This window comes from Pongo abelii, chromosome 19 (genome assembly GCF_028885655.2).
Source record: "Pongo abelii isolate AG06213 chromosome 19, NHGRI_mPonAbe1-v2.0_pri, whole genome shotgun sequence".
NCBI lineage: Eukaryota > Metazoa > Chordata > Mammalia > Primates > Hominidae > Pongo > Pongo abelii.
In genome coordinates, this window is record NC_072004.2 from 65,799,654 (window position 1) to 65,824,787 (window position 25,134).

The 25,134-nt window shown below is 41.6% G+C and overlaps 1 long non-coding RNA gene and 2 pseudogenes across 1 annotated transcript in view; 1 reads left to right on the plus strand and 2 right to left on the minus strand.

The window, feature by feature from the left end:
- The window catches only part of LOC134760569 (uncharacterized), a 39,663-nt gene that overhangs the window by 9,098 nt on the left and 5,431 nt on the right, over positions 1 to 25,134 (minus strand). The window lies entirely within an intron of this gene.
- Positions 2,398 to 2,507, plus strand: LOC112129828 (small nucleolar RNA U13; annotated as a pseudogene).
- On the minus strand, positions 11,266 to 11,553 carry LOC100461763 (small ubiquitin-related modifier 2-like; annotated as a pseudogene).

The following is a 25,134-nucleotide window of genomic DNA, read 5'->3' on the forward strand; positions in this document are numbered from 1 at the left end:
GTGATCTACCTGCCTTCGCCTCCCAAAATGCTGGGATTACATGCATGAGCCACTGTGCCTGGCCCTAAATATAATTTGAATGTATTTTGAATGGATGGGATTAACAGCAGATGAAATATCACAGAAGAAAAGGTCAGTAAACGTGAAGATATATGAAGACATTATCAGCAGAAAGTTTCTGAAAGGAAGAATGTGGAAAGAAATAACCAAAAACATAACAGAACCATGGTCATTCCCGGGATAATATCAAGTGCTCTGACATACTTGTAGTTGAAGTCCAGAAAGAGAGGAGAAACAGGAAAACAGAAAAATATTTGAAGAAATAATGACCAAAAGTTTTCCAACTTTGATGCAAACTAGAAACTCAAAGATCCAAGAATCTCAATACCAACTATAAAGATAGTAAATGACAGCAAGATTCATTATCAAATTGCTGAAAATCTGAGATGATGAGAAAATCTTAAAAGAAGCCAGAGGGAGAAAGAGACATTGCATATAGAGGGACAAAGACAACAATTATCATGGACTTATTGTTAGAGACAACATAAGCCAGAAGATAATAGAACACAATTTTTTAAGTTGTGGAGAAAAAAAGTACTCTCAACGTAGATCTCTAACCCAAGTGAAAATATCTTAAAAATGATGGTGAAATAAAGACTTTTTCACACACACAAAGAGTAAGAGACTTCGCCATCAGTCGACCTACACTATAAGAATGTTAAAGAGACTAGGCATGGTGGCTCACTCCTGTAATCCCAGCACTTTGGGAGGCCAAGGTGGGTGGATCACTTGAGGTAAGGAGTTCAAGACCAGCCTGCCCAACATGGTAAAACCCCGTCTCTACTAAAATACAAAAATTAGCTGAGCGTGGTGGCAGGCACCTGTAATCCCAACTACTAGGGAGGCTGAGGCAGGAGAATTGCTTGAACCCAGGAGGCGGAGGTTGCAGCAGTGAGCCAAGATCATGTCACTGCATTCCATCCTGGGGCACAGAGTGAGACTCTGTCTCAAAAAAAAAAAAAAAAAAAGAAATGTTAAAGAAAGTTTTTCAGGCAGAAGCAACATGATACCAGATGGAAACTTGGAGCTATACAAAGGAATAAATAGAACAAGAAATGGAAAATATGTGAGTAAATGTAAAATATATTTTTGTCATTTAAAATTTAGTTTAAAAGATCATCAACGACCTAAAGAAAAAAGAATAACAAAGTATTATGGGGTTATAACATATGTAGAAATAAAATGTATGATAACAATACCATGAAGCATAAAGGGGTGAAAAGAAAAAATGCCAGTTTAGCTGGGCGCGGTGGCTCACGCCTGTAATCCCAGCACTTTGGGAGGCCGAGGCGGGTGGATCAAGATGTCAGGAGATCAAGACCATCCTGGCTGACACGGTGAAACCCTGTCTCTACTAAAAGTACAAAAAATTAGCTGGGTGTGGTGGCGGGCGCCAGTAGTCCCAGCTACTCGGGAGGCTGAGGCAGGAGAATGGCGAGAACCTGGGAGGCGGAGCTTGCAGTGAGCCAAGATTGTGCCACTGCACTCCAGCCTGGGCGACAGAGCAAGACTCCGTCTCAAAAAAAAAAAAGAAGAAGAAAATATGCTAGTTTATGTTTCTAACTTTTACATGATGTGATATAATGTTATTTGGAGGAGAACTGTGATAAATTAAATACGCATATTGTAAACCTTAGAGCAGGCGTTGGCAAACTTTTCCTGTAAAGGGCCAGATAGTAAATATGTCAGGTGTTGAAGGCCATACAATCTCTTTTGCAACTGATTAACTCTGCTGTTTTATCAAGAAAGCAGCTGTAGACAATATTTAAATGAGTGAGCATGGCTGTGTTCCAATAAAACTTTATTTGTGGACTCTGAAATTTGAATTTTATGCCATTTTCATATATCCCCAAAATATTATTCTTTTGAATCATTTCAACTTAAAAAAATTTTTTTTTGAGACAGAGCCTTGCTCTGTTGCCCAGGCTGGAGTGCAGTGCCGCAATCTCAGCTCACTGCAACCTCCGCCTCCCAGGTTCAAGTGATTCTCATGCTTCAGCCTCCCGAGTAGCTGGGACAAAAGTGTGCACCCCCACACCTGGCTAATTTTTGTATTTTTAGTAGAGACAGGGTTTCACCATGTTGTCCAGGATGGTCTCAAACTCCTGGCCTCAAGGGATCCACCTGCCTTTGGCCTCCCAGAGTGCTGGGATTACAGGCATGAGCCACTGTGCCCCAGCCCATTTCAACTTTTAAAAAATGTAAAGCATTTTGGGAAGCCAAGGTGAAAGGATCGCTTGAGGACAGGAGTTTGAGGCTGGGGTGAGTTATGATGGCTCTACAGCACTTCACTCAGGGTGAGAGAGTTAAGACTTTCTCTCAAAAACAGAGAGAGAGATTCTTTTGCTGTTTGTAAGCAAAATGGTCAGGTATTCATGGTCATGTGTAAGACGTGCCTCCCTCCAACCTTGTTACGATGTGGACGTCAGCACATTACCCATTTGATGATCTGACGTGAGGAGAAAAAAAGTAAAAAGTAGGCTGGGAGCAGTGGCTCAAGCCTGTAATCCCAGCCCTTTGGGAGGCTGAGGTGGGTGGATCACCTGAGGTCAGGAGTTCAAGACCAGCCTGGCCAACATGGAGAAACCCCGTCTCTACTAAAAATACAAAAAAATTAGCCAGGCATGGTGGCGGGTGCCTGTCATCCTAGCTACTCGGGAGGCTGAGGCAGGAGAATTGCTTAAACCCTGGGGGGTGGAGGTTGCAGTGAGCCATGATCACGCCACTTCACTCCAGCCTGGGCAACAAGAGCGAAACTCCGTCTCAAAAAAAAAAAAAAAAAGTAAAAATTATTATTATTATTATTTTTTTGAGACGGAGTCTTGCTCTGTCTCCAGGCTGGAGTGCAGTGGCGCAGTCTTGGCTTACTGCAACCTCCGCCTTCTGGGTTCAACCGATTCTCCTGCCTCAGCCTCCCGAGTAGCTGGGACTACAGGCACGAGCCACCATGCCCGGCTAATTTTTGTATTTTTAGTAGAGACAGGGTTTCACCATGTTGGCCAGGCTGGTCTCGATCTTTTGACCTCGTGATCCGCCTGCCTTGGCATCCCAAAGTGCTGGGATTACAGGCGTGAGCCACCTCACCCAGCCGTAAAACCTATTCTTAACAAATCTCTCAGCCAGAAGAATTTCAAATAATTTACATAGATAGTCTGCCCTCAACCAGTGGAGCATAACTCCCCACTCCTTAAATGTGAGCTGGCATAAAGACTTCCTTCCAAAGATTACAGTGTGGAAAGGGAGAAAAATGAGTAAATTTAGAAAAACCTGGCAAATGCTAACCTCAGCTGGGTGATCAAAGTCAATATCAATAATGAGAAGTCAGGCCGGGCGTGGAAGTTGCAGTGAGCCGAGATCGCACCACTGCACTCCAGCCTGGCCACACAGCAAGACTCTGTCTCAAAAAAAAAAAAAAAAAAAATAATAATAATAATAATAATGTCAGGTTGTCAGTATGTTTTTTTTGTTTGTTTTTTTTTTTGAGACAGGGTCTCCCTCTGTTACCTAGGCTGAAGTGCAGTGGTGCAATTTCGGCTTACTGTAACCTCCGCCTCCCAGGTTCAAACGATTCTTCTGCCTCAGCCTCCCGAGTAGCTGGGACTACAGTCCTACTCCACCATGCCCAGCTAATTTTTGTATTTTTAGTAAAGACAGAGTTTCATCATGTTGGCCAGGCTGGTCCTGAACTCCTGACCTCAAGTGATCTACGCACCTTGGCCTCCCAAAGTGCTGGGAGTACAGGTGTGAGCCACTGCGCCTGGCCTGATGGTATGTATTCTTGACCTGATGTGATGAAAATGGCACTTTTACCTTTGTAGTCTTCCTTTGTAAAACCGATAACCCTAGTTTAACCATGAGAAAAACATTAGGTAAATCCCAATGGAGTGACATTCTATAAAATGCCTGACCAATACTCCTCAAAACCATCAAGGTCATCAAAAAAAGGATAGTCTGAGAAACTGTCACAGATTTGAGGAGCCTGAGGCGATATGATGACTAAATAAATGTGATATCTTGGATGGGATCCTGGGTCAGAAAATAAACATTAGGTTAAAACTAAGGCAATCTCCCAAGTGCCCATTCATTGACAGGTGAGGGGGTAAACAAAGTGTGCGATATCCATACAATGGAACATTATTCAGTGTTAAAAAGGCAGCTGGGCATGGGGGTTCAGGCCTGTAATCCCAGCATTTTGGGAGGCTGAGGCGGGTGAATCACTTGAGGCCAGGAGCTTGAGACTAGCCTGGCCAACACACTGAAACCCTGTCTCTACTAAAAATAGAAAAAGTTAGCTGGGCGTAGTGGTGCATGCCTGTAATCCCAGCTACTCGGGAGGGTGAGGCAGGAGAATCACTTGAACCCAGGAGGCAGAGGTTGCAGTGAGTCGAGATCACGCCACTGCACTCCAGCCTGGGGGATAGAGTGAGACTCTGTCTCAAAAAATGAATAAATAAAAAATAAATAATAAAAATTAAAAGGAAAGAAATTCTGACACATGCTACAACATAGACATTACGCAAAGTGAAATAATAAGCCAGTTACAAAAAGACAAAGACTGTTATGATTCCACTTATATGAGACCCCTAGGATATCTCGAGAAACAGAAAGTAGAATGATGGGGCTGAAGCCAGGGGCTGAAGGCAGGAGGAAATGGAAAATTGTTTAATAGTATAGAGTTTTAATTTTTTAAGATGAAAAAGTTGAGATTGGTTGCACAATGGTGTGAATATGCTTAACACTATTGAGCTCTATACTTAAAAATAGTGAAGATGGTAAATTTTATGTTAAATATGTTATACCACAGTTTAAAAAATACTAAGGAAATCAGGCCAGCTGCTGTGGCTCACACCTGTAATCCCAGCACTTTGGGAGGCCAAGGCGGGTAGATCACTTGAGGTCAGGAGTTTGAGACCAGCCTGGCCAACATGGTGAAACACCGTCTCTACTAAAAATACAAAAATTAGCCGGGCACTGTGGCAGGCACCTGCAATCTCAGCTACTTGGGAGACTGAGGCAGGAGAATCATTTGAACCTGGGAGGCAGAGTTTGCAAATAAGCTGAGATCACGCCACTGCACTTCAGCCTGGGTGACAGAGTGAGATCCCATCTCAAAAAACAAACAAACGAAATACTAAGAAAATTTGAATAGAGTATGAACTTTAGTTAATAATAATGTATCATTTTTGATCCATTAATTGTAACTAATATACTATGCTAATAATAAGGAAAACTGGATACAAGATGTATACAAATGCTGTACTATGTTCATGATTCTCTGTATATCTAAAACTGTTCTAAAAATAAAGTTTATAACTAAAAAAAACCCAACATTCATAGCTCATGAGCCATAAAAACAGGCCAAGGGGCATATATTTACCACTGCCTTAGAACAAGTACTAACAAATTTTAAAACAGTATAGGTAATTAGACAGTAGTAGAGATAAAATAAATATTTTAAAATATTCAATTAATTCAAAAGAAGGCAGAAAAATAGGAAAAAGAAATAAAGTATATATAGGGCTAATAGAAAACAAATGGCAAGATGGTAGGTTTAAGCCCAATGATGTTGACAATTACATCAAAATTATCTAAATATTCTAAGACCGAATTATCAAACTGGATAAAATAAAACAAAGAACAAGACTCAATTTTATGCTATCTTTAATACATAAGATTGGCAACTAATAATTTCAGAGAAATGATGGAAACCAGGAGACAATTGTATGATGTATTTGAAGGCACAGTGGCTTATGCCTGTAATCCCAGCACTTTGGGAGGCCGAGGTGGGAGGATCACATAAGGCCAGGAGTTTGAGACCAGCCTGGCCAACATGGTGAAATTTCGTCTCTGCTAAAAATACAAAAATTAGCCAGGCATGGTGGCAGGCGCCTGTAATCCCAGCTACTTGGGAGGCTGAGGCATGAGAATGGCTTGAACCCAGGAGGTGGAGGTTGCAGTGAGCCAAGATCACACCACCGCACTCCAGCCTGGGTGATAGAGTGAGATTCGGCATAAAAAAAATATATATATATATTTGAAATGCTATAAAATAACTGGCAAACTAGACAAGTGAAAATATTCTCTAAAAGATGAAGAGGCTGGACATGCTGCCATGCACCTGTAGTTCTAGCTACTTAGGAGGCTGAGGCAGGAGGACTGCTTGAACCCAGGAGTTTGAGGCCAGCTTGGACAACATAGTGAGATTCTGCCAACAAGGAGAAGGAGGAGAAGAAGATTCCATTCTGACATGTAAGAAGCTTGGAAGTAAGTTGTCACTCTGCCAACAAGTAAAAAGCTGAACCAATTGAAAAATCAACAACTTCCTCTTGGATTCATCACAGGGAAAGCTGCTGTACCCAAAATTGGAGAAATAGACAGGTGGAGATGGAGAATCACAATTTACCAGAGCAGAAGAAACACATTAGCAAAAATCCCCCTGGGAACCAGACCTGAACTGTAATTGATGAATTGTTGGAGGCTCAATGTGAACAAGTCTGAGAGTTAAAAATTACAGGGGGAGGCCAGGTGTGGTGGCTCATGCCTGTAATCCCAGCAGATTGGGAGGCTGAGCTGGGTGGATCACCTGAGGCCAGGAGTTCGAGACCAGCCTGGCCAACATGGTGAAACCCCATTTCTACTAAAAAAATACAAAAATTAGCCAGGCATAGTGGGACATATCTGTAATCCTAGCTACTCAAGAGGCTGAGGCAGGAGAATCACTTGAACCAGGAGGCAGAGGTTGCAGAACCAATATTACACCACTGCACTCCAGCCTGGGCAACAGAGCAAGACTCCATCTCAAAGAACAAAAAAATTCCAGAGGGAACCTAGTTACAAGAGGGACCCCCCAACACACATACACTTTTGTGAGTTTTACTTACCTCCAGGGGGTTAACCAGGTTCTCATATGAAATATGCCAGAGCATTCTGTTCAGCTTCACAAGGCCTGCCCTCAAGAGGAACTATTTTACCAGAGCCTAAACTATTGGTTTTTTTTTTTTTCAGAGCCTACAATTTCACAGGCTCTTTAAAAGATTGAGGCAATCATAGGTTAGAAAGCACTTCCCCCTCCCACACTTTACCACTACATTACTAAAGAAACTGCAGTTTATTTTGCTCAGCACATCAATCATGTCTCGCTATCCAAAACAAAAAACAAAAAAATTATGAGACATGCATACTGAAGGATAATAGAACACAGTTTGAAGGGACAGAGCAAGCATGAGAGCCAGACTCAAATATGGCAGGGATGTTAGAATCATCAGGCCAGGAATTTAAAAATAACTATGATTAATATACTAAGCAGGGGGCGGGCACAGTAGCTCACGCTTGTAATCCCAGCACTTTGGGAGGCAGAGGCAGGCGGATCACCTGAGGTCAGGAGTTTGAGACCAGCTTGCCCAACAGTGAAACCCCTGTCTCTACTAAGAATATAAAAATTAGCTGGGCGTGGTGGCGGGTACCTGTAATCCCAGCTACTCGGGAGGCTGAGCCAGGAGAATCGCTTGAACCTGGGAGGTGGATGTTGCAATGAGCCGAGATTGTGCCACTGCACTCCAGCCTGGGTGACAGAACGAGACTCTGGTCTCAAAAACATATATATGCTAAGGGTGCTAATGGATAAAGTGTACAGCATGCAAGGCCAGATGGACAATGTAGACAGAGAGATGGGAATTCTAAGAAAGAACCAGAAGGAAATATTAAGAGATCAAAAACACCATAACAGAAACGGTGAATGCCTTTGATGGGCTCATCAGTAGGCTGAACACAGCTGAGGAGAGAATCTCTGAGCTTGAGAATATGTCAATAGAAACCCCCCAAAACAGAAGAGAAAACAATCTTCTTTCTGAAGACTGAAAACACGCACATAGATGCACCACACACGCACACACAAAGCCCAGAATAGAATATCCAAGAACTGTGGGACAATTGCAAAGAGTGTAACATACACATAATGGGAATACCAGAAGGAGAAGCAATAAAGGAACAGAAGAAATATTTGAAGCCATAATGACTGAGAACTTCCCAAATTAAAGTCAGACACCAAACTACAGATCCAGGAAGAATTTGAGAACACGAGGCAGGATAAAAGCAAAAAAAAAAAAAAAAAAAAAAAAAAATTACATCTAGGCATATCCTATGCAAGCTGCAGAAAATCAAAGATAAATACAAAATCTTGAAAGAAACCAGAGGAAAAAACCAACTTCCTCATAGAGAAGCAAAGATAACAATTACGTCTGGCATCTCCTCAAAAACCACGTAAGCAAGAACAGAGTGGAGTAAAATAGAATCATGCACCACATAAAGACATTTCGGTCAATGATGGACCACATACAATCGTACGGTGGTCCCATAAGATTATTACACCATAACTTCACTGTAGCTATTCTACATTGAGATAAGTTTAGATACACAAACACTTGCCATTGTGTTACAGTCACTTACAGCATTCAGTACAGTAACATGCTGTACGGGTTCATAGCCTAGGAGCAACAGGCTATCTCACACAGCCTAGGTGTATAGTAGGCTCTGTTATCTAGCTCTGTGTAAGTTCCCTCTATGATGTTTGCACAACGATGAAATCACCCGATGATGCATTTCTTCAAATGTATCCCTGTTGCTAAGTGATGCATGATTGTATTTAAAAAGTGTTGTGAGAGAAAAACCATCTAACTAGAATTCTGGGACCTGTGAAATTATCCTTCAAAAGTGAAGAAAAAATAAAATGCAAAACTATATATTTTCAATTTACAGAAGATAACACAGGAGAAAGCCTAGATGACCTTGGGATTACTTTTAAGATAAAACACCAAAGGCTTGATTCATGGAAGAAAAGATTGATAAGCTGGACTTAATTAAAATGAAAAACTTCTGCTCTGCAAAAGACACTGTTAAGGGAATGAGAAGACAATCCACAGACGGGGATTGTCTTTTTTTGCAAAAGACATATTTGATAAACAACTCTTCCAAAATGTACAAAGAACTCTTAAAACACAACCATAAGAAAACAAACAATCCAATTAAAAAATGGGCAAAAGATCTAAACAGATACTTCACCAAAGAAGACATACAGATGGCAATTATATATAAGAAAAGATGCTTAACATCATATGTCATTAGGGAATTATAAATTAAAACAACAATGAGATACCATTACATACATATTAGGATGGCCAAAATCCAAAACACTCACAACACCAAATGTTGGCAAGGATATGGAACAGGAACTTTCATTTGTTGTTGATGGGAACGCAAAATGGCACAGCTACTTTGAAAGACAGTTTGGCAGTTTCTTACAAAACTAAACACACTCTTATCATACGATCTAGCAATTTTGTCCCTTGATATTCATCCAAATGAGTTGAACACTTATGCTACACAAAAAAACCTGCAGATGAATGTTTATAGCAGCTTTATTTGTGATTGCCAAAACGTGGAAGCAATCAAGATGTTTTTCTGTAGGTGAATGGATAAATAAGCTGCAGTGCATTCATACAATGGAATGTTATTCAGTGCTAAAGAGAGTTGAGCTATCAGGCGGTGAAAAGACATGAAGGAAACTTAAATGCATATTACTAAGTGAAAGAAGCCAATCTGGAAAAGCTACCTACTGGGTGATTCCAACTATATGGCATTCTGGAAAAGGCAAAACTTTGAGGATAGTAAAAGATCAGTGGTTGCCAGGGGTGGGGAGAGAGAAGGATGAACAGGCAGAGCACAGAGGATTTTTAGGGCAGTGACACTATTCTGTATGATGCTACAGTGGTGGATATATATCATATACATTTGTCCAAACTCAGAATACTTAACACCAAGAGTGAACCCTAATGTAAACTATGGTCTTTGGGTGATAACAATGTATCAATATGAGTTCATCTATTGCAACAAATGTACTTTTTTTTTTTTTTTAAGACAGAGTTTTGTCTTATTGCCCAGGCTGGAGTGCAATGGCATGATCTCGGCTCACTGCAACCTCTGTCTCCTGGGTTCAAGTGATTCTCCTGCCTCAGTCTCCCAAGTAGCTGGGATTATAGGCACACATTACCACTCAGCTAATTTTTGTAGTATTATTAGAGACGGGGTTTCACCACATTGGCCAGGCTAGTCTTGAACTCCTGACTTCAGGTGATCCACCCACCTCGGCCTCCCAAAGTTCTGGGATTACAAATGTGAGCCACTGCTCCCCGCCCAAATGTACTATTTTGATAGTAGCAGAGAGACTATATGGGGACAAGGGGTTTATGGAAAATCTCTGTGCCTTCTGCTTAGTTTTTTTTAAAAAAAACAAGAAGTTTATTTAAACAACAAGATGCCTGACTTGAAGGGAAAACTATCTAGGATTCTTTTTTTTTTTAGAGTAACTTCTCCCTACTTAAAGACAGATTGCCCTACATGTAACAGCTATGTACAAAAAAGTTATAAAATTGTCCTTGGTTTTACAATGACAAATGAAAAACATTAAAATTCTCCAACTGAACAAGGTATGCAAGGATTTTTATGTTTTGTTGTTGTTGTTGTTGTTGTTGTTAAAACAGTGTGAGCAAAATAACTTACTGGAATATAAAGATAGGAGCTGAATGAACATGCAGCTAATGGAGAAAGGGGGTATTTTCACAGAATCAGTATTTTTCCCCATCCCGTCTCCACACGACGCCAATCAAAACATACCATTGGCTGTTTACTTTTTAAAAATGCAATATGCTTGTGCACATATACCAGTTACTTTATGTACAATAAAGGAATGGGGAAGGGGGAAATCAAAGAACAGAGAAAACTATATTGTAATAGTCAGGATGGGGTGGAACCAAATTGCAGTTTTCTAATTGAGAATGTAATCTTGTAATCTTGGTCTTTAAAGAACTGAGTTCTGGAGTAAAGAAGCAGGTTCAGGCCGGGCGCAGTGGCTCACGCCTGTAATCCCAGCACTTTGGGAGGCCGAGGCGGGTAGATCATGAGGTCAGCAGTTCGAGACCAGCCTGACCAACATGGTGAAACCCCGTCTCTACTAAAAATACAAAAGAATTAGCTGGGCGTGGTGGTGAGCGCCTATAATCCCAGCGACTTGGGAGGCTGAGGCAGGAGAATTGCTTGAAACCAGAAGGCAGAGGTTGCAGTGAGCCAAGATTGTGCCACTGCACTCTAGCCTGGGCAATAAGAGCAAAACTCTGTCTCAGAAAAAAAAAAAAAAAAAAGCACTTTCCCTTCTCAGTAGACACCTCCCACCTGCTATTGGAACACATCAACTGTATCTTCAGCCTCCATTTCCAACTGTGCAGCTATGTCTGTTTCATTGAGTGGTTGCCCGTCAAATTGGAATCTGATTTGCCTCATTGACAATCCCTGTCATTCACAATAGGCTTTTATTAGTTTACTGAGTGGTGTATGCCTCTTAATCTTAAACTGCACCACAGAACCATCCTGCCCCACCACCTTCAAATCAATATAATCATTGCTCTTAGTCTTTACTCCTTCCTTGGGCTTTTCATGGGCCATGGCGAGTGCCAGAGTGTCCTCAGCTGCTGCTTCACAAAAGAGGTACCAGGTCCTCACTGAACGAGCACACAAGCAGCACCAGGAGGAGCAGAAGAACCCTTCTGCTCAGTTTTGCTGTGAATCCATCCATTGCACATCCTACAGGCAATTTAGATATTATGATACTATAATGACTCTGCACTAATAAATTAGAAATTTTGGATAAAATGGTCAAAATTTTTGAAAAACAACAAATCTTATGGAACACCATGTATAGTCCTATGTCTATTAGAAAAATTGTACCAGCAATTAAACATTTTCCTACAAAAAAACTTCCAAATGGCTTAGCTGCTTAATTCTTCTGAACATTAAATAAAGAAATAACACCAGTTTAACACAAACTCCTTCAGAGAATAGAAAGAACACTTCCTAACTTTTTGGATGAGGGCAGCATAACCTTGATATTAAAACCGAACTAGGACATTACACCAAATGATAATTACAGAACAATTTCTGTCAAAACACTGACATAAAATCCTAAACAAAAATAATAACAAATCAAATTCAGTACTAAATAAAAAATGATAATGCATCATGACAAATTTTAATTCATTCCAGAAATGTAAGTTTGGCTTCACATTTGAAAACCAGTTATATAAATCACAGCATTAAAAGTATAAAGGTACAAAATCATATTTCAGTAGATGTTTAAAAAGCAATTGATAAGAATTCAACATTTATTCATGATAAGAATTCTTAGCAAGGTAAGCATAAAAGGAAATTTTCTTAATCTGATAGTGAATTTTAAAAACACAGCAAACTTTACATTTTATGGCATAAAGTATTGAAAATGATCCCTTTGAGAGTGGAACAAATTGAGGATGTCCACCACCACCATTTCTGTTCAATATTGTATCAGAGTCCTAGCCAGTGCAATAAGGCAAGAAAAATAAATAAAAAGTGTTAGGTTTGAAAAGAAAAAAAATAAAACTGTGGCTCTTCATTGATGACGTGATTGTGTAGGTAGAACATTTTTAAAAACTTCAGATATATGCCGGGCCCAGTGACTCATGCCTGAAATCTCAGTGCTTTGAGAGGCCAAGGCAGGAGAATCACTTGTAGCCAGGAATTTTAGACCAGCCTGAGCAATATAGGGAGACTACAAACAATTAAAAAATTAGCCAGGTGTGGTGGTGCATACCTGTGATCCTAGCTACTTGGGAGGCTGAGATAGGAGGATCACTTGGACCCAGGAGGTTGAGGCTGCAGTGAGCCATGATTGCACCACTGCACTCCAGCCTGGACAACAAAGCAAGACTTTGTCTCAAAAAACAAACAAACAAACAAAACCCTGAAACTACAGATATGCTGTAAGTTAATAAATTTAGCAAGGTTCCTGGAAACAAGGTTGACATTGAAAACTTTCCATAAGTGGGCAATAGCAATTAGAGAATGAAAAAAAAGTCAATGAAAAATATCAAATCACAAACACCTAGGAATAAATCTGACAAAATATTCTCATATTTTTTTTTTTTTTACTAGAGACGAGATCTCACCATGTTGCCCAAGCTGATCTCAGATTCCTGAGCTTAAGCAATCCTCCCAGCCTTGGCCTTCGTAAGTGCTGGGATTACAAGCATGACCCACCACACCCGGCCTATGCTCATGATTTGATACGGAAAACTATAGAATATTAATGAAAGGGGACAAAGACCTTTTAAAAAATACATAGAGATACACTGTGTTCATAGATTGCTAGTGTCATGTTATAACATGGTCAATTCTCACCTCAATTGACCTACAGATTCAATACAACCTAATATAACCTCATTCACTGCTGGTAGGAATGTAAAATGGTATAACTTCTTCGGAAAACAGTTTTATATTTTCTCCAAAGGATAAACATAAGGTTACCTGTGGCCCAACAATTCTAATCCTAGGTATATATTCAATGAAAACATATGTCCATACAAAAATTTGTGCATGAATGTTCAAAGTGGCATTATGCATAATAGCCCAAATGTGAAAAAAACAGATGAACAGATAAAGAAATGTGGTATATCCATGGAATGAAATATTACTCAACTGTGAACAAGATGGAAGTACTGGCAGGGTCTACAACATAGATCAACTTTACAAACATTATGCCACATGAAAGAAGCTACTCACAAAAGACCACATGTTTATGATTCCATTTATATGAAATATCCAGAACAGGCTTATCTATAAAGACAGAAAAATAGAATTAGTGATTGTCTATGGTTGGGAGTAGAGTGGGAGAGAAAAGGGAGTGACTGTTCATGGGCATGGAGGTTTTCTTAGAGGGTGATGAAAATATTGTAAAATTGATTGTGGTGACAGCTGTACAACTCTAAATATATTAAAAATCTATTGAATTATACACTTATTTACATGGGTGAATTGTGTGGTATGTGAATTACATCTCAATAAACCTATTTTATAAAAACATTTTTAATCCTTGAAGGTTATTTTCTTTTTATTTTATTTTATTTTTTATTTTTATTTTTATTTATTTATTTTTTTGAGATGGAGTCTCTCTCTGTCACCCAGTTGGAGTTCAGTGGCACAATCTTGGATCACCGCAACCTCTGCCTGCCAGGTTCAAGCGATTCTCCCACCTCAGCCTCCCGTGTAGCTGGGATTACAGGCACCCACCACCACGCCCAGCTAGTTATTGTATTTTTAGTAGAGATGGGGTTTCGTCATGTTGGCCAGGCTGGTATCCAACTCCTGACTTCAAGTGATCCACCTGCCTTGGCCTCCCAAAGTGCTGGGATTACATTTTGGTGGAAATCAACAAGGTGATTCTAAAATGTATAGGGAAATGCAAAAGGCCAAAACCAATCATCATAAATAAGTACAAAAATGAAGGGCTTAAACTACTTGTTAGTGAGACTTATTACAAAACTCTAGTAGTGCAAACAGCTGGTATTGGCAAAACTTACAGACAAATAGACCAATGGGACACAACAAAGAGTTCACAAACAGACCCACAACTATATGGTCCAGTGAAATGACATAAGGAAAGAATGACCTTTTCAACAAATGATACTGCATACATTTAATATTCATGTGGGAAAAAATGCACTTTGACTACTACCTTAGACCACATAGAAAAGTTAGTTCTAGGTAGATCATTAATCAAAATGTGAAGAACAATGGAAACAGACTTTCCAAATTCTGAAAAAAAAAAGTATTTGTCACCTAAAATTTTATACCCAGTAAAATTATCATTCAAATGTAAGGGTAGATTAAAGACATTTTCAGATGTACACCTTCTCACAAACCTATTGGAGGATGAGCTCCTTAAAAAACAAGAGAATAAAACACGGAAGAGGAAGACATGGGCTTTATGAAAAGGGGGAATCCAATCTTGGAAGGATGGTTCAGGAGATTACAGCTTGAGGGCTATTCACCTGGGCTGGAGAGCAACCAGTTGGATTAGGATGGATAGAAAGCCTTCAGAAGAGATTGCTTCAAGAAAAGGAAACGAACAGAATTCTTGATGTGTCTGAACATCCTAACGGGGGATTTGGACCACTGGGATTGAAATGGTGGTAATTACATGGAAAACTAAATGAACATCAGCAACAACACAAAATAAGTATGAACTCCAGGAGAACAAAGAGCAGAAGTGATCATAGCACACGACACAGCTCAGATAAGAATGACGATTATGTAGTTATAGTAAGGTACACACTGAATACTGGCTAACCAAAAGTATCATGCAACCACATTGGGAGGCTGGTACGACTGGAAGTGTGACTGAATGTGGTAAAGGTGAGCAGTCAAAGAGAACTAAATCGGCCAGGCACAGTGGCTCACACCTGTAATCCCAGCACTTTGGGAGGCTGAGGCAGGCAGATCACTTGAGGCCGGGAGTTCGAGCCTAGCCTGGCCAACATGGTGAAACCCTGTCTCTACTAAAAATACAAAAATTAGCTGGGCATGGTGGCATTTGCCTGTAATCCCAGCTACTTGGGAGGCTGAGACATGAGAATCACTTGAACTCAGGAGGCAGAGGTTGCAGTGAGTCTGGATTGCGCCACTGCACTCCAGCCTGGGCGACAGAGCAAGACTCTGTCTTAAAAAAAAGAGAGAGAGAGAGATTGAGAGAGAACTAAATCCTCATCTTCCATACTGGGAAGTCAAAAGATGATTTCCCAAACTGAAATATCAAGAAGTCATAATGAAAGCAAGTTATTTAGAGATATAGAGAATATCTATATAAAAATAGCTGATCTCATTGAAGATCACTGGCACTGGGGAGAAGGAGATAGTATGAAGGAGGACGGGACTACTGCCCTTTTTTAACCTGCCCCATAGATTCCTGGCATCTAAATTAAATTATGCACACATATACCTTTGGTAAAAATTAGAAGTATGTTTTTAAAAAGTAATTGTGAATTGCAAAAGAAAAAGGAACATTTTAGAATACAGACACTAACAAAGGAGAATATGTCCATGATCTTGGTATTAGACACATAATTCTTAAACAAGACCCACATATACACATAACTAACCACAAGGAAAACATTAATAAATTGGATTTCAGTAAAATTAAGGACATCTATTCATCAAAAGACATCACTGAGTGAAAAGGCAAGCCACAGAAAGATATTTCCTTCCTTCCTTCCTTCCTTCCTTCCTTCCTTCCTTCCTTCCTTCCTTCCTTCCTTCCTTCCTTCCTTCCTTCCTTCCTTCCCTCTCTCCCTCCCTCCCTCCTTCCTTCCTCCCTCCCTCCCTTCCTCCCTCCCTTCCTTCTTTTTGAGACAAGGTCTCGCTCTGTTGTCCAGGCTGGAGTATACGGCTCACTGCAGCCTCAACTTTCTGGGCTCAGGTGATCCTCCCACCTCAGCTTCCTCCTGAGTAGCTGGAACCACAGGCATGCACCACCATACCCAGATAATTTTTTTTTATTTTTAGTAGAGACAGGGTTTTGCCATGTTGCCCAGGCTGGTCTTGAACTCCTGGACTCAAGCAATTTGCCCACCTCGGCCTCCCAAAGCACTGGGATTACAGGCATGAGCCACCACGTCCTGCAGATATTTTCAATATATGTATTTAGCAAAGAACGTGTGTCCAGAACATATTTAAAATATCTTATAAAATAAAAAAAGTTTGACAATCCAATTTTTTTAAGCAAATGGGCAAATGACTCAATATACTTTTCAAAAAATAAGATATCTAATTGGCTAATAAACATATGAAAAGGTATTCAACATATTTATCAGAAAATGCAAAGTAATACCACAGTGAGATACTACTATATATTCACTAGATGGCTACAAATTAAAAGACAGACAATGCTATTAATAAGGATGTGGCCACTGGGACTCTCATACGGATGGGAGGAGTGTAAATTTCTGCAACCACTTTAGAAAAAACTCTGGCAATAACTACTAAAGCTGAACATATACATTCTCTACAACCCAGCAATTTCACTTTCAAGTATATGCCAAATAGAAGTGCACCTATATATGCATTAAAGGGGCATGTGCAAGTTTGTTTGTAACCACGTTACTTCTAATGGTAAACAAACAAACAAACAAAAAACTTGAAGAGGGCCAGGCACGGTGGCTTATGCCTGTAATCCCAACACTTTGGGAGGTTAAGGTGGGACGGTCACTTGAGCCAGGAGTTTGAGACCAGCCTGGGCCACACAGTGAGACTCCTGTTTCTACCAAAAAAAAAAAAAAAAAATTAGCCAGGTGTGGTGGCATGCACCTGTGGTCTCTTCTACTCAGGAGGCTGAGGTGGGAGGATCATTTGAGGCTGGAAGGTTGAGGCTGGATTGAGATATGATTGCACCACTGCACTCCAGTCTTGGCCACAGAGCAAGACCCTGTCTCTCAAAAAACAAACAAAAAAACAAAAACTTGAAGAATCAAATGGGCCATCAGCAATAGAATGGGCATAGAGAAGTTGTGGTATATTCACTCCATGGAATAGGAGGCAAAGGCAAAGGGAAAGCCACTGCCACATGCAACAGCATGGACGGATCTCACAAATACCACGAAGCTAGTCCCAACAGAAGAATATACTATATGTTTCCATGTATATAAAGTTAAAAATAAGCCAAACTATTCCATAGCGATAGAAGCTGGTTATCTGGGAGAGGGCAATAACTGGATGGGGTATGAGGGAGACATCTGAGGTGTGGGTAATGTTCAATATCTTCATCTGGTTAGCTGTCACATGGATTGTTCACTTTGTAAAGGTTTGTTGAGGTATGCACTTAATATGCATTTAAGATTCGTACACTTTACAGTAAGTATAATATATATCCATGTAAAAAATTGTTCTTCCCCTCTTTTTCCCCTTCCCTCTTTCCTTCCCTTCCCTTTCCTTCCTTTGCATACTCTTTCCGATTTTCCTTACTGGAACAATTCAGCCCTGAAGTCATCAGGTAGGCCAGAGCGAGGCTGGCACCCATGGTGATGAGTGGGAGCCACAGTGTCCCAGAACAAGATATCAGAGCCAGAGTAGGGCAATGAGGGAGGGGCAGGGGATAGCTGGTATGATCAGTCAGCTTGACTGGGGTGAGGGCATCCATGCGTTGGAATGGTCCCACACAGTTTATCGGACCCTAGTAGTTGAGGAGAGCATCCCTACATGGGGATGGCCTGGCATGGGAAATCAGAACCAAAGTAGAGGTAAGAAGGATTCTAGGCCGGGCACAGTGGCTCACGCCAGCAATCCCAGCACTGTGGGTGGCCAAGGCAGGTGAATCTCTTGAGGCCAGGAGTTCAAAACCAGCCTGGCTATTGTGGCAAAACCTTGTCTCTACCAAAAATACAAAAATTAGCTGGGCGTGGTGGCACGCGTCTGTAATCCCAGCTACTCAGGAGGCTGAGGCACAAGAATCACTTGAACCTGGGAGGCAGAGGTTGCAGTGAGCCGAAATCACGCTATTGCACTCCAGCCTGGGTGACAGAGTGAGACTCAGTCTCATAAAAAAAAAAAAAGGATTCTACATGCAGGGGTTGGGTGGGCACATTGAGGGTACCAGAGCCTAAGAAGAGTAAGGAGGGCATCCACCTGAAAAGGAAGTGGCAGCAGAGATGGAGAGTGGTAAAGAGTGGTTACAAAGAGAGGGATTTATCAAATAAGCGTATATATTAAGGATAATAGAAGCCGGGTTTCTCATTGTTGGAGAAGGACGTTACAAATAGGGAAAGGGAGAAAACTAGAATGAACCCTGTGGTGTTGGACTGGAATTGGAGGCATCTGTAGGAATCCATAGTTTTCAATATATACAGGTAAATAAAGAAATGTAGCTGTGAATATGTGTAGGATTGTGTATTCCTGTATTAGTCAGGGTTCTCTAGAGGGACAGGACTAATAGGATAGATGTGTATATGAAAGGGACTTTATTAAGGCAAATTGACTCACACGGTCATAAAGTGAATCCCACAATAGGTTGTCTGCAAGCTGAGGTGCAAGGAAGCCAGACCAAGTCCCAAAATCTCAAAAGTAGAGAAGCTGACGATGCAGCCTTCAGTCTGTGGCTGAAGGCATAAGAGTCCCTGCCAACCACTGGTGTAAGTCCAAGAGTCCACATGGCTGGGGAGGCATCATAATCATGGTGGAAGAAGAAGGAGGAACGAAGGCACATCTAACATGGTGGCAGGCAAGAGGGTGTATGCAGGGGAACTGCCCTTTATAAAACCATCAGATCTTGTGAGATTTATTCATTATCAGAAGAACAGCACAGGAAAAACCTGCCCCAAGATTCAATTACCTCCCACTGGGTCCCTTCCATGACATGTGGGGATTATGGGAACTACAATTCAAGATGAGATTTGGGTGGGGACACAGCCAAACCATATCACCTAATAACCTCCTAAATACCCCACCTCCTAATACTATCACTTTGGGAGTTGGTATTTCAACAGATGGATATTAGGGGGCCACTAATATTCAGTCCATGACAGATGCCAAATGATTATTATCTTTTTTTTTTTTTTTTGATGGAATCTAACTCTGTTGCCCAGGCTGGAGTGCAATGGTACAACTGTGGCTCACTGCAACCTCTGCCTCCCAGGTTCAAGCGATTCTCCTGCTTCAGCCTCCCAAGTAGCTGAGACTACAGGTGCCCACCACCACGCCTGGCCAATTTTTGTGTTTTTAGTAGATATGGGTTTTCACCATGTTGGCCAGGCTGGTAGCTTTTGACCTCAGGTGATACACCCACCTCAGCCTCCCAAAGTGCTGGGATTACAGGCATGAGCCACTGCGCCTGGTCCCAAATGATAATTATCTAATTCCATCATTCCTCCTGTTATTCTACTTACTGAAAAAGCTTTCTCTTTCCTTCCTTCCTTTCTTTTTCTTTCTTTCCTTTTCTTCTCCGTCCTTTCTTTCGTTTCTTTCTTTCTCTTTTTCTTTCTGTCAGTATTAAGGTTATTATTTTAATGCTCAAGTTGTTCAGATGCAGCCAGTGAGAACTCTTCAAGCTGGCTTCTGTGTCTTTTTGATTCATCCCTGCTGTGTAGTGAATTATGTCCTCCCCCTAGCATTCTTACGTTGAAGGATTAATTGCCAATATGACTATATTTGGAGATATAGCCTTTAAAGAGGTAATTAAGGTTAAAAGAGGCCATAAGTGTTTGACCTCAATCCAATAGGACTAGTGTCCTTATAAGAAGGGAAATAAACACCAGGAGGATGTAAGCACAGAGACAGGCCATGTGCAGACACAGTAAGAATGCCACCATCTGCAAGCCAAGGAGAGAGGCCTCAGAGAACCCAACCCCCTCAATGCCTTGACCTTGGACTTCTAGCCTCCAGAACTGTGAGAAAATAAATGACTGTTATGTTAGCCTCCCATCTGTGGTGTTTTATTATGGCAGCTCAAGATGACTTAAATAGTCACCATCATTCTCTGAGCAGTTCCTTACTTTCTGTCACAAGATGTCCGAGGCAATATATAAGATATCATTTTGTACATTCCCTGCCCCATCCTTGAAACCAACCGTTTCTCCAAAGAGTTCTGGTTCCTTTCAGTGGAAAATGATACCTAGAAACCAAAACGTAGGTGTTAGGTGCTCATTGTCATTGGAATGTCACTACTTTGAAGCCTTCTTGGTGGGCAGCACTAGGGAATTGTGAAATAGCTTTGACCAAAATGCTGATAGTGATATGGACAATAAAGTCCAGGCTGAGGTGGTCTCAGATGGAGATAAGAAACTTGTTGGGAACCAGAGCAAAGGTGACTCTTGTTATGTGTTTTTTTTTTTTTTGAAATGAAGTTTCGTTCTGTCTGTCGCCCAGGCTGGAGTGCAGTGGCATGATCTCGGCTCACTGCAAGCTCTGCCTCCTGGGTTCATGCCATTCTCCTGCCTCAGCCTCCCAAGTAGCTGGGACTACAGGCGCCCGCCACAACGCCTGGCTAATTTTTTTGTATTTTTAGTAGAGACGGGGTTTCACCATGTTAGCCAGGATGGTCTCAATCTCCTGACCTTGTAATCTGCCTGCCTTGGCCTCCCAAAGTGCTGGGATTACAGGCATGAGCCACCACACCTGGCCAATTCTTGTTATGTTTTAGCAAAGAGACTGGCAGCATTTTGCCCCTACCCTAGAGATCTGTGGAACTTTGAACTTGAGAGAGATGATTTAGGGAATCTGGTGGAAGAAATTACTAAATGGCAAACCATTGACGAGGAAGCAGAGCTTACAAGTTTGGAAAGTTTGCAGCCTGACGAACCACTGGAAAATAAAAACCCATTTTCTGGGGGAAATTCAAGCCTGCTGCAGAAATTTGCATAAGTAAGAAGGAGCTGAATGTTAATCATCAAGACAATGGGGAAAATGTTCCCAGGGCATGTCAGAGACTTTTGTGGCAGAACCCTCCCATCACAGGCCTGAAGGCTGAGGAGGAAAAAATGATTTTGTTGGGCCCAGGATGTCCTGCTGTGTGCAGCCTAGGGACTTGGTGCCCTGTGTCTCAGCTGCTCCAGCTGTGCCTAAAAGGGGCCAAGGTATAGCTCAGGCTGTGGCTTCAGAGGGTGCAAGCCCCAAGCTTTGGCAGCTTCCACATGGTGTTGTGCCTGCAGGTGCACAGAAGTCGAGAATTGATGTTTTGGAACCTCTGCCTAGATTTCAGAGGATGTATAGAAATGCCTGGATGTCCAGGCAAAAGTTTGCTGCAGGGGCAAAGCCCTCATGGAGAACCTGTGCTAGGGCAGTGCAGAAGGAAAATGTGGGGTTGGAGACCACACCCAGAGTCACCACTGGGACACTGCCTAGTGGAGCTGTGAGAAGAGGGCCACCAACCTCCAGACCCCAGCATGGTAGATCCACTGACAGCTTGTGCCGTGCACCTGGAAAAGCTGCAGGCACTCAATGCCAGCCCTTGAAAGCAGCTGGGAGGGGAGCTGTACCCTGCAAAGCTACAGGGGTGGAGTGGCCCAAGGCCATGGGAGCCCACCCCTTGCATCAGCACACGCTGGATGTGAGACATGGAGTCAGAGGAGATAATTTTGTAACTTTAAGATTTAATGATTGCCCTATTATATTTCAGACTTGGATGGGGCCTTTATCCCCTTTGTTTTGGCCAATTTCTACCATTTGGAATGGGTATATTTACCCAATGCCTGTATCTCCATTTTATCTAGGAAGCAACTAACTTGCTTTTGATTTTACAGGCTCATAGGTGGAAGGGACTTGCCTTGTCTCAGATGAAACTTTGGACTTGGACTTTTGGGTTAATGCTGAAATGAGTTAAGACTTTAGGGGACTGTTGGAAAGGCATGATTGTGTTTTGAAATGTGAGGACATGATATTTGGGAGGGGGCAGGGGCAGAATGATATGGTTTGGCTGTATCCCCACCCAAATCTCATCTTGAAGTATAGTTCCCATAATCCCCACATGTTGTGGGAGGGAGCCGGTAGGGAGTAACTGAATCATGGGGGCAGGTTTTTCTCCATGCTGTTCTCATGATAGTGAACAAATCTCATGATATCTGACGGTTTTATAAAGGTAAAGTTCCCCTGCATATGCTGTCTTGCCTGCTGCCATGTAAGATGTGCCTTGCACCTCCTTCGCCTTCCACTGTGATTGTGAGGCCTCCCCAGCCATGTGAAACTGTGAGTCCATTAAAACTCTTCTTTATAAATTACCCAGTCTTCTTTATAAATTACCGTCTTGCATATGTCTTTATTAACAGTGAGAGAATGGACTAATACATTAGGTCATGAGGGTGGAGCTCTCATTAATGGGATTACTACCTTATGAAAGAGACCCCAGATAGCTCTCAAGCTCTCAAGCTCTCTTTCTGCTATGTGAAGATGCAACAAGAAGTTAGCCATCTGCAACCTGGAAAAAGGTCTTCACCAGAACCTGACTGTGCTGGTGCCATGACCTCCAGAACCATGAGAAGTAAATGTCTATTATTTATAAGCCCACCCAGTCTATGGTACTTTGTTGTAGCAGTTCAAACTAAGACAGCAACAAATATAATTTAAAAAAATATTTCAGGCAAGAGCCCTCAAGGGATTCTAAGATTAATGGGTGCAGGCTGGGTGTGGTGGCTCATGCCTGTAATCCCAGCACTTTGGGAGGCCAAGGTGGGCGATCACTTGAAGTCAGTAGTTTGAGACCAGCCTGGCCAACATGGTGAAACCTCATCTCTACTAAAAATACAAAAATTAGCTGGGCGTGGTGGCATGTGCCTGTAATCTCAGCTACTTTACTTGGGAGGCTGAGGCAGGAGAATCACTTGAACCTGGGAGGTGGAGATTGTAGTGAGCCAAGATCATGCCACTGCACTTCAGCCTGGGTAACAGAGTGAGACTCTGTCTTAAAAAAAAAAAAATAAATTAAACTAATGGGTACAGGTTGGATAAGGAATGGGACTTGATATAGTTTGAGATCCTCCCCACAGAAAACAATGGGAAAAGGAGTAACTTTACAGTGGATAGACCTTGTAGATGCCACCTTAATCAAGCGATCGAAGTTAACATCATCAGTAATGGGGCAAATTGAAATCATGCACCACCCGATAAGATGCAGTGAGAAGAACATGGCATCACTTCTGTGATATTCCTACCCCAAGTTCATAACTTGAATCTAATCATTAGGAAACATTGGACAAACCCAAACCAAGAGACTCTACAAAATCATGACCTGTGATCCTCAAAATATACAAGGTCATGAAGAGCAAGGAAAGACTGAAGATAAATGCACTGTATGATGCTGGATTGGGTCTTTTTGTGACAAAGGATATTTGGGACAAATGGCACAACATAAATAAATTGTAGTAAAGTGTTTATATTTTTATGGTTGCATTGTGGTTGTTTAGGAGAACATTATTGTAGGAGTTACACATAAGAGTATTCATGGGTGATGGAATATCGTGTTGGCAATTTACCATCAAATGCTTCAGGAAACAAAACTGCTTTGCACTATTCTTGGAACCTTTCTATAAAGTTGAAATTATTTCCAAATAAAAAGAAAAAAACGGTAACAAAAAGCTTATAAAAATTATGTGTATGGGAAAAGTACATGTGTGTATATATGCTAGCAGCCAAGGGGGAATGTTTTGGACATTGAGTGTTTCTACCTGCCTTAGCATTTGTTTCTCTTTCTTCCAGAAACAGCATCCAGATTTTATTTTGGGGAACTGCCCTTCCCCCACTCTTGGTCAATGCCTTGCTGGTGTAGGCACATGCCCAAGTCAACCAGCATATTTCATCTGCCAGCCATGGTCACTGGTTTAGAGACGGGCACATGACTTAAGTCCATCCAATACAGGCAAATCTTGGGATTTTTTTTTTTTTTGACAGACTCTCTGTCATCCAGGCTGGAATGCAGTGGCACAGTCTTGGCTCACTGCAACATCCATGTCCTGGGTTCAAGCAATTCTCCTGCCTTAGCCTCCCGAGTAGCTGGGATTACAGGCACCTGCCACCACCCCCAGCTAATTTTTGTATATTTAGTAGAAACAGCGTTTCGCCATGTTGGCCAGGCTGATTTTGAACTCCTGACGTAAGGTGATCTGCCCACCTTAGCCTCCCAAAGTGCTGGGATTACAGGCGTGAGCCATCATGCCTGGCAAATCTTGGGATTTCTTTTTCCCTCTTGAAACTATTGTGAAAGAGTTTCTGTTTTTCTTCTGGGGTTGCTTAGCTTTTAGAAAATAAGTCTGAGGCAGCTGCGTGAGACCACCACACAGAGCCAAGCTGTCCAAGAAAAAAAGCTATTTCAGAGAAAAGCAAAAGAAGAGGTAGAGAAACTGAGTCTTCTTGATCTTATTTTAGCCGATAGATCCAACTGTACCTACTTTTTTTGGTTAAATAAGCCAAATATCTTTAATTTTCTGTTTAAGCCACTTTGAGTTAGGCTGTTGGCACTTGCAACTGAAAAAATCATGACTAATATTAGGAAATTCCTAATTCAGCTGGGCTGGAGTTGAGAGTGGGAAAGGAGTGGGGAGAGCTGCGGCTGACAGTCAGACTTGGCAGGGCCTCTGGGCATCAGGATCCAGTGGGCGTTCTGTGGACCTGAGAAGCACTGGAAGGTGCTTTTGAAGAAGTGGCGAGAGCAGGTGGCAGGGAGACAGTGACCAAGCAGAAGTC